At 46.7% G+C, this 10,150-nt stretch overlaps 1 pseudogene; it reads right to left on the minus strand.

Annotated features, from left to right (window-relative positions):
• Window positions 1-850: 850 nt before the first annotated feature.
• On the minus strand, window positions 851-9,557 carry LOC104655909 (annotated as a pseudogene).
• Window positions 9,558-10,150: the final 593 nt, after the last annotated feature.

The following is a 10,150-nucleotide window of genomic DNA, read 5'->3' on the forward strand; positions in this document are numbered from 1 at the left end:
TACCTGGTTTTTGGTTTCGCTTTAACCAAATCTGTGACTTTGTGGTAGCTCCATGGTCCTCAACCAGAGACATTTTTGGTTGTCACAACTGGAGAGAGGTGTTACTGACATCAAGTGTATAGAGGCCAGAGATGCTGCTAAGCATTGAATAATGCCCAGAACAGCCCTGCATCAAAGACTTATCCAGCTCCAAATGTCAATTATGCTGAGCTCGAGAAACCCCGGTGTCATCCGACATTCTGTTCCTCAAGTCTGTCATTCAATGGTGAGAATGCGTAAAAACGTGAAGCTTCAAAATCTTAAATGTTGTGCCCATATGCACACCACATTCAAACATATAGACCTTCGGAACTTTTTTTTAGTCATTTGGCATGGAGGCCACACTAGCCCTCCTGTTCATGTGCTTCTCTTCTCCCAGATACTCTGTTTTAAATATGTGCTACACCAGCATTATGTCTCTTCTCGGTACACAGCTACTCAAGTTTTAAAGCACAAGAACCCAGTTTAACACTGTGCATAAATGCACATTTTCAGACTTTTCACAGTCATACAACTAAATGAGGGAAGGAGGACAGAAAACCACTTCCTACAGTTAGGTTAGTGTCACTTTGCAATATTCCAAGGCCAGACTAAGGCCTTCTCAGGATGTCCCCTCAACTCGCCCTCTCTGATCACCATCCCACCACAAAGTGAAATGCTTAAAAAATTGAAAGAATATTATTATCCCAAGTAATAATTACAAAATTAAAAACTAGGAAATGGAAAGTAGTGGGTTTTAATGAGCTTCACTTAAAGCCCTTCAAACTGAAGACATCACATTCACTATTAGCATAGAGTAAAAAATTTATTTTCAAATGTCATAGAAACTATATTTATAAGTCATCTTCTCCATCTCTTGTCTGTACATTGGTGATTTACTGATATCTCTCTTTCTTCTTTTTCTCCAGCTTGCTTCCCATTCAATCATCCTTTTCACAAACATTCCCTGGGGGCATCTTGCTGTCTTCTGCAGAGAATCTGCAAAAAACAGTAAGAACATTCCCAACTGTGGGAATCCAGAATATTCCAAAGCCATCTTTTCTTGTGTTGAGGGGGAAGGTGGGTTCCCTGCTCATAGAGTGAGGCCCAACCTGGAGAAATCAGGGCACAGACTTTCTGGTTAGGAATATCTGAACACCACACTTCAGATGGTCCTCAAGCCCACCACTCCTGTCACCTACTCAGTGCTTTTTAAACAAGCCCTAGTTCTTGCTACCGGGTCCAACTGATCTTCTGTTTTCATTAAATCAAGAAGACCTGTCCCATGTTACTCCTGGAGTTTCAGCTCTCTACATGTGTCTGTTAAAAGTTTAAGTGGACGAAGCCAGTGAGGGGAGCCCAGGAACTCGGTTTAAGCCGCACTTTGACAATCTGTGAACCTGTTTGACAACTTTCTCCCCTCTCTGCCTCTGTGAACGCCTGTGCACCAACGAAATAGCTACCTCGATCCGCTGTGGTCTGCGTCAGGAAAACAGCAAGACCCAGCTATGAATCTGTGTCTTCGTCCTCCTTTAAATTTCAGCAATATTTCTGAGAGAGAGGGAGAAAAAAATACTGTTCAGCTCAAAAATTTCCTCTGAATGATAAAAGAAAAACGCTGCCGCTCCATTTGCACACTAGATGTGGGCTGCAGGGCTGCCTGGGCTCTGCTAACAAAAGCACAAAGTGTGAATGGCCTGGTGATGGCTGTTTTTCGCCCTTGGACTGAGAGATGAGATCACGATTTTCACGAAGAGAAGGAACCGCCGCTGCCAGGCCGTTCAGGCTGCCGCTTCCCCTCCCCGCGCGGGTCCCGCATTACATCACTGGTGAGCTCTGGCTTGGGGGTGGGTGGGTGAAAAGGAGGCTTCGCCAGGGACCCAGCCCCAGGGCGAGGAGGATAAACAGAACCACACTGGTGGGGAAGTCGTGTTGAGGAAGAAAAAGAAGGAAAACTCAGGACTCGGTTTCCTGCCACGACTCCGCGTAGGGGGCGGGGGGGCTGCTGGGGTGAAAGGCAACATCTTTATAGAGCAGCCGCACCCCAAATCTCCTTCCCACGCGCCTCCAGGCCGCCCTCAACTCCCAATTTCAAGTCCAACAAAAACCGATATCCTAATCTGCTAGGAAAGCTGCGTTAAGGGGGCCGAGGGGGACTGCAGAGGAGCCCAGGGACGGGGAGGGACCGCGGTGCACGCGCCGGGGGCGGGGGGCGGGGAGGCGAGAGGGGGAGGCGGTCGCTGCTGCGCCCCCGCCTGGCCCCGCCAGCGGTGCCTCCCCCGCCAGGCGACAGCAGTCAGAGGGGGGAGGCAGAAGCGACTCCTCCCCGCCCGGAGCCCAGGCGACGGTGCAGGGGGAGGAAGGCACCTCACCTTGCCCCCGATGAGGGGCGGATCATGCCATGGCAGCGCCGGCGAGCGACAACGGCGGCAGCCAGCAGAGCCCGAGCAGCAGCCCCGGGAGCCGGGAGGGAACTGGGGTCGCCGCGAAGGGAGCCCCGGACTGCGGAGACGCAGGAGCCCGGGATGCAGCGGAGACGGTCTCCGGCCTCGCTCCGCTCGAGGACTACGAGTGCAAAATCTGCTACAACTACTTCGACGCGGACCGGCGCGCGCCCAAGCTGCTGGCGTGTTTGCACACCTTCTGCCAGGAGTGCCTGAGCCAGCTGCAGCTCCGCGCCGCCGCCGCCGCCGCCGCCGCCGCCGCCGCGCCTGAGCGCCCGCCGCGCCCGCCGCCCTGGCTCTGCCCGCCCGGCGCCATCGCGTGCCCGGTGTGCCGCCACCGCACGCCGCTGCCTGACAGCCGCGTGCACGGCCTGCCCAACAACACCAAGCTCGCCGAGGCCTTCCCGCTGGCTTTGCGCGCCGCGCACGACCCGCTGCCCCAGGACCGCCTCCCGCCGCTGCCCGCGCGCCGGCCCGCGCCCGCTGCTGCCCCTCCGCCTACCCCGGCACCGCCACCGCCGCCCTCCCCGGCCCCGCCGCAGCCGCCGCCGCCTGCCGAGGACCCGGCCCCCGGGCCTCGCGCCCGCCCCGGCCTGCGCGCCCCGGGCTCCTACGACAGCTGCCAGAACTGCAAGCGCGCGGCGCTCACCGCCGGCTGCGTGTGCGTGGTCTTCTCCTTCCTCTCCATGGTGGTGCTGCTCTTCACCGGCCTCATCTTCGTCAACCACTACGGCGGCGGGGGACCCCCCGGAGGAGGAGCGCCCCCTGGCGAGGCACCTGCCGCTGGGTCGCCCTCACCCTCGCCCGTGGGGCCCATCTGCTTGTCGGTGGCCAGCATCCTGGCACTCTTCTCAGTCGTTGTCACCTGGGTCATCTGCTGGCTCAAGTATCGGCCCGAGGGTGCGGCCGCGGGCTCGACGGGGGGCAGCGGCGGCGGCGTCTCGAGGGCACGGGCGGCGGCGGGCGGTGCGCGGAGGAGCGACACATAGCCGGGCCGCACCGCGGACCTGGCGTCTGCGCCTCCAGCTCCGCGCGGCGGGAGAAGAGGGGGCTTCTGGCTCTGTGCGCTCGACCTTCTGCGCCCTCTCCCTGCGGCCCTCGGGCTCTCCCGGACTCACACCCTCTCCCAACTCGGCCACTGAGGGGCCTCGGTCTTCTGTCCCTCGGGCTTCTGTCGCCCCTCGCCCTTCGCGCTGGGCCAGAGAGGGAAACTGAACAGGCGGGGATGCTGGTGGGAGGTCTCTCTTGCCCGGACTATGCAAAATTGACCTCCGCGTTATGCACCACCTTCGTCCTCGTCAGAGTGTGCGGCCATCCCTCCCTAGAGCACAAGGATCTTCAGAGAGGAGGCAAGGGGAGGGGGAGCCCCGCCGCCCCGCCCGAAAGCTGGTTTTCTGGCGGCCAGGACTTGAGAGTTTCTTTAAAAGTGCAGCTGCGCGCGCGCACACGTGCATCTGTGGCGGCTGTGAATGGACTTAAATTGCCCGGAGGAAGAATGAATGGGATGTAAACGTGACAGGAAAAGGGTTTCCTGCTTCGTAGCGGTCCTGGAAAGGGAGAGATCCTGAGCGCTGAGAGTGACGAACACTCCCCGCCGGGAGCTGCTGGAAGAACCCGCAGGCAGCAGCTGGACGCGATGGGGCAGGTGCACGGCGCGCGTGCGCGCTCGGGGCAGACTCCGAGCGGCGGAGGTGGCGGTGTGCCCAGGGCGGGAGGCCCTGTTGCTCATGGCCGGGTGTCGTCTGGAGCAGAGCCCAGAAGTCTCATCTCCTGGAAGCTTGTGGTTGTTTTATTCACGGTGTTACTGCCAGGAGGTCATTTCATCTGTAACTGGACTCAGGGAGCTTAAAGAGCCTGTTCTCCCTTCTCTCAAAAGTGACTTACTGTTGCCCCCACCTGGAAGATATTGAAAGCTATTCACACCGAATATAAACTACATTTTCTCCTTTCCCTCGCCTTTTTTTCTTAATTTCATTTAAGATATAATTTATTTTTGAATATATAAATCCTGAAATGTTTGTGCATTAAGATTTCCAGAAAATTGTTTGATAAGCAGTGACATTAGTCCCATACCTCGAGTCCAAATACATTTCGAAATTAGGAGCAGAAAATAAAGGCCTGTTGGTAATTGATTCAATATTTTATACTGTGAAATAACTAATGACTTTTAATTATCTGATAAAATATAAACTAGTGCCCAAAGATGAAATCAACTAACTGAAGGTCTTTCTGCCTTTGACTACAAAGATATATATCGTATACATTTATTAGAAAGTATTATATGATTTTGAATTTAGCTGTTTGATATTGTTGGAATTACTGAAATGTTCACATACAGTCACATGAGATGAAAAAGAGTATATATCTATCTGATTTTGTAACTACAAAGATGAATGACCAGTGTATGTTGCAAGTGGGTTAGATGCCTTTTTCTTAAGAAGGAAAACTGTTCCAAATGTACTTTATATGAAAACATTCTTTATTCCATCTTTTGAAATTTGGAATAAGACAAAGTTTTCATGCTTAAAAATCACAGAAGCTACTGAAGGTATGCTATTATTCCTCGAGTATTTATGCAAGCTGTCTGCATGATATCCTGACACTATTCTATTAATTGAACTTGAATCGAGCATTTGTATCTATCATAGGAGTGAAGTAATTTATTGGCCATTGATAAGTGGTTTGGCTGCAATGTAGAAACTACAGTATGAAGTGTTTTATGTCTGCATTGTCTTAATAATAAAAACAAGAGGTCTTTATAGAAATATCTATTTTTACGACATTGATTTCATGGTAAAATTGCTCCGTTATTTGTGTGGCACTTCTCTTCCTTAAATACATGTCCCCATCTAAATCCAAATTTCAGATTTTTAAATGGGGCTGAGAGAGAAATAACTTACACATTGAAATGTGCTTTGCTAAGATGGGCATTTTGTGGGATTCTTTCTAGGAATAATGACCCTGGAAGGCCCAGTGAGATCTGTTGTATTCTGAAGAGAGAAGTAACTTACATATTTACTACCACAACTTCTACTAAAACTAAACTCTGTTGTTAGACTTTGTTCTTGCTTTGTATGAAATGTTTTTAGGTTTCTATTACTAAAAATCACTTTTCAGAGCTTAGTTTTAATTTATTTATACCCCCATGTCTTGTGTTTTACTTCTATATCCATTTTTACCTTTTATTCATTCTTTATTTACCTCCATTGCTAAGATTGTTTGCACTAAAAACTATTGAGTTGCAGAAGTGCAGCTACACATGTATATATGTATGTATTAGGTATCTGTTTAAATATATATTATGTATAAAATATATGAATACTGGTAACAACTTGGCTTTGTGGCTGTGAGAATGTGTACATGTGTACACACACATGAGTTTTTTATGTGAGCTAAACTGGCAACCTGGAAGTCTGTCTAAAGTTACTTTGGGCACCAAGTTTCCTCTTAGAGTTTATTTGTGTTCCAGAGAATTATGCCAATAATGTAACCTAAAAGATTCCTCATAACTGAGAAATACATTCTTGAATCACCTCAATGACAACAAAAGCCACATTTTGCTTCTCTTATGAATTGCATGCGTAAATTTCATGTAATTAAAATTTGAGTTAGAATACTTTTAAATCAAAGAGACACACTTAGCAGCTCAGTATCTAAACATAGAGAGATATTTTCTGTGGCTTACCATGCTTTACTGCTGATTTCTGATTTTGTTATCAGGAACTGAGTGGCAGGATATGGTCATGGAATATATCTGTCTGGTTTCTAGTGGTTATCTGACATTCAGGTCTCTCTCCCCTCTCTCCATTTGGCAGATTGGATTTAATCATTTATATTCACATGGAAAGACCTGCACACCAGCACCTTAGACAAAGCAGGAATTTAAGAAGTAATTGTTGAAATATCAAGTGAGTTGTCAGGAGGGCTCTGTGAAAATGAAGTATTTTTCTCTCTTCCAGTGGCAAATCTCTTCATCTCGGAAAAGCTTGATTTAATCCTGGACACCTCTTCACCTTATGAGTGAGAACTACCAGTAGAGTCACTACAAAAAGCCAGACCTGGTCTGGTCTTTGTACCTGATTGGAAATTCCTGGTCCCCATGGGCTGCATTCTGCCTAGGTTCTGGGGCTACAGGTTAGACTTATCATCATGCTTTCATAGGATCTACATTTCAGGTGAAAGAAACTCATGATGCAGGTGGTGAATTAAACATTCAGCCTCTGAATACAATATGATTTAGTGAACAACATACACATCTAAAAAGCACATTGGATTTGGGGTCAGCATCTGCAGCCAGGAGGTGTAAGCCTGAACATTGGTTCTCTCTTTAGTCGGAAAGGCCATTAAAAATCATTTAACCTCTTTTGAGTCTCAGGTTCCCCATCTATAAAATTAGGGGTGGGGAGTATCAGCGCCCCCTACCTCATGGAGTTGCTGTGAAGATTTGTACACATAAGAGGATAAATTCATGAAAATTATTTGGAAACTAAAGCCCTATATGGACCTTGCTTTTATTTAGGTCTCCAAGTGTCTAATATTACCTCCCCAGAGAGGTCCGCCTTGGCAGCTCTATTCCCAGTGGATATCTATCCCAGTTTTACTTTCTTAATGAGATTTACTTTGTATAATATGTGTTATACTGTTTGCAGTAGTCTTACTTATCAGTTGCATTTTTCATCACTCTCCTGCAACCAGAATGTAAAGATATGAACAGGAACTTTGTCTATCCGGTCATCCATTTGATCCACAAAGCCTTAACCAGTTCTGGGCACGTAGTGAGTGACTGATAAATGTTCTGTTGAGTCTGCTGAAGGGACACTCTGGAATGAATCTTAAGTGACTTGGTTTTCCAGACTTACATTGACCGTAACTCCTGAGATCCTGGGAGGCTTAGGTAAACAGTTTCCTTCTTTCCTTCATAAGAATTTTTGAAAGGCGAAGAAAATACTTATGTCAAGCATTTTGAGTTTTGAGAAAAATTAGCACTATAATAGTGGAACTCTTACATTTTATATTCAGTGACAGGAACTGCCAGAGAAACTAAAGGACATTTGGCCTCCATTTTTTAATCAGTTCTGCATTGTGTGACATTTCAAGGTATCTTTGTGAACATGTAACATGTCTACCCTGTTGCCTCCAAGGCTAGCAGCACCTGCATAACTGGGAAAAAAGCACATTGCAGTGGAATTTCCAACATGAGAACAAGATCTATTAAATTTCTTACTATTTGTTACTCCCTGTTTTATTAAGTATTCAATCTTTGCCATTTTAATAAATCATTCTTCATAGAATTGCTCATTTTATGGTCTTAATAACTAAGCAATTTCCTAGTAACTATGATCTTAATAACTAACTAATTCCCCAGTTATTCTGTGATTCAACTCTTACCCTCTTTAATCATTTAATTCCTGTTAGCTAATATTTGTATTTAACATTTCTGCTATTACACAAAGATGATGAAATTCACATTATGGACAATGAACTGCATGCTTGCTAAATGTGCATTACACTTCTTCCTTTGAAATCATGTTTTTTATTGTATTTGTTATAGTGCAAGTTTGTTTGAGTAGCTAATAATTACTGTAGTATCTATTTCTGAAACGAGTGTTAGAAATGACTGCAGCCAGATCTTAGTTTGAAGTTATGTGAATGAGGAAAGTGTAAGAAATTGAATTTATCCTCTGCTAGAGATCTCTTGATTTTCCATATAAGATAAGCTTTGTAATATATATCAGCATTATTTCCTTCAATCAATTTTGATTCTAAGTCTTCTATACTCTTATGCAGACTAAAATATGCCAAAGAAAAACAAGTTTGTTTCTGTGATGAATTCACAATAATTTCTGATTATAAAATATACTTGGAGAAGTAAGAATGTTCAATGCCTAATTTCCAAGAATATTCCTAGGAGCTGAGGAAGAATGTGAACACTTCCTTTTTTTTTTTTTTTTAAGTTGTCTTTGCATGTAAAATTGGATTATCTTTGGTTTAGAAATACCATATCTCCATGGGGTTGAGTGGGGAATACTGAAGTAGGAAAAGAGTGGAGAAAATATGCAAAAAAGTTCTTTTAGCTTTTAATCTTACAAAACATACCACACAATAAACAGAAGAGAGCATGTTTAATTACTACAAAAATAGAACAATTTTATTTCAACAACTATGATTTCAAGAACTGTGGTACTATATGGTCCACTCAACTATCTCATAGCACATAAAACAGTATTCTCCATTATATATAAATAACACATTTGTGTCACTACTGTGTGACTTTAAAAATATTTTGTAGTCAAATTTGAGAGGTAGAGAGCAAGTTCTATCTGATGCAAAGTTTGGGGAAGAATTAACTTTCAGTGAGAATTAGTCTTGGCTTGGAAAAAATGGAGGGCCAAGCTCTGCAAGGCAAATGATTTGTCCCTAGAAGCTGATTTCCTGTTAAATTCACACATAGCAAATTTATCCACCATGTGAGCTTTATGGAGGTTCTCAACCCTATTAGCACATTAGAATTACCTGGAGAGCTTTAAAAAAAAATTGCAGACCCACTCTTCCTGCCCCCAGAGACACATATTTAATAGGTCGGGTCAGCGGAGAAGAAGATGCATCGGTATTCTTTTAAAGGCACCCCAAGTGAGACTATTGTGCAGCCAAATTTGGGAGTCATTATATTTAACGTAGTTACTGAAAGGCAAGTCTTCCTAATGTCACTTTAATGAACTAAACAGCACGAGGTGCCCTGTCTTAGAAACCGATTGGGAGATCCTGAGGCAATGCTTGCATTTTGGATTTTGGAAGTGGTCTTGAATCACCAAAGGAGGGTTATTTAATCGTTGCTTCTCTCTCTCTCTCTCTCTCTCTCTCTCTCTCTCTCTCTCTCTCTCCTCTCTCTCCCCCCCTCCTTCCCTCCCTCCTTCCCTCTCTCTCTCTCTCCCTCCCTCCCTCTCACACACACACGCTCCTGTTGTTACCTTTGCGTTCAAAGGAAGGTTGACTAAATACTTGCATCCGCATTTGGCTACTGAGATCTTTTCTCACGTGGGCGGAGTGGCGGTTGCTCCTTCCCCCATCAGGGGGCTTTTCTGTGGGCTTCCCCATCCCCCACAAAATAGGTGCTTTCCAAGTCCCCTGAGTCATCAAAATGCAGTGACAACGAGGGGATTTGAGGACGGATTGTGTGGATAATCAGGGAAGTCTCGAGGTTAAATGAACAAAACATCGCCAGTGATAGATGTGGGTGTCATCGCCAGTGACAGCTGAAAGGGGAATCTCAGCTAGTCTGCTGGTCGCTGACAGGTGCCAACGGGCGGGCGAGTTGATCTAGCGCAGAGTCGTTTTTTAAAATACTCGCCAGGAGAGCTGTTAAAAAGACCCTTTTAAATAGTAGCCATTCAGCGTGTAAATTAGTTCCACTCTCTTAGGTGCAGGTATACTTGGGTGTCCACAGAGGCCGAGCTTCCGGCAGTCAGTGGGTTACCTCCGTTTCTCTCCTTGTGGGTGCGCACGCCAGCAGTGGCTCCCAGCTGAGCCCAAGGACTCTCAGGGGAAGGGCAGGGCGCGCGGGCCGAGAACTGGAGCCCCTGCTTACTCTGCGACCGTGGCCGGCGGCAGCCACTGCCCCTGGGACACCGGGGGTGGGAGGGGCAGAATCCCGCACCCTGGGGCTAGCGGGGTCTTCCTTGCCCCCTGCA

This window comes from Rhinopithecus roxellana, chromosome 14 (genome assembly GCF_007565055.1).
Source record: "Rhinopithecus roxellana isolate Shanxi Qingling chromosome 14, ASM756505v1, whole genome shotgun sequence".
NCBI classification, from domain to species: Eukaryota; Metazoa; Chordata; class Mammalia; order Primates; family Cercopithecidae; genus Rhinopithecus; species Rhinopithecus roxellana.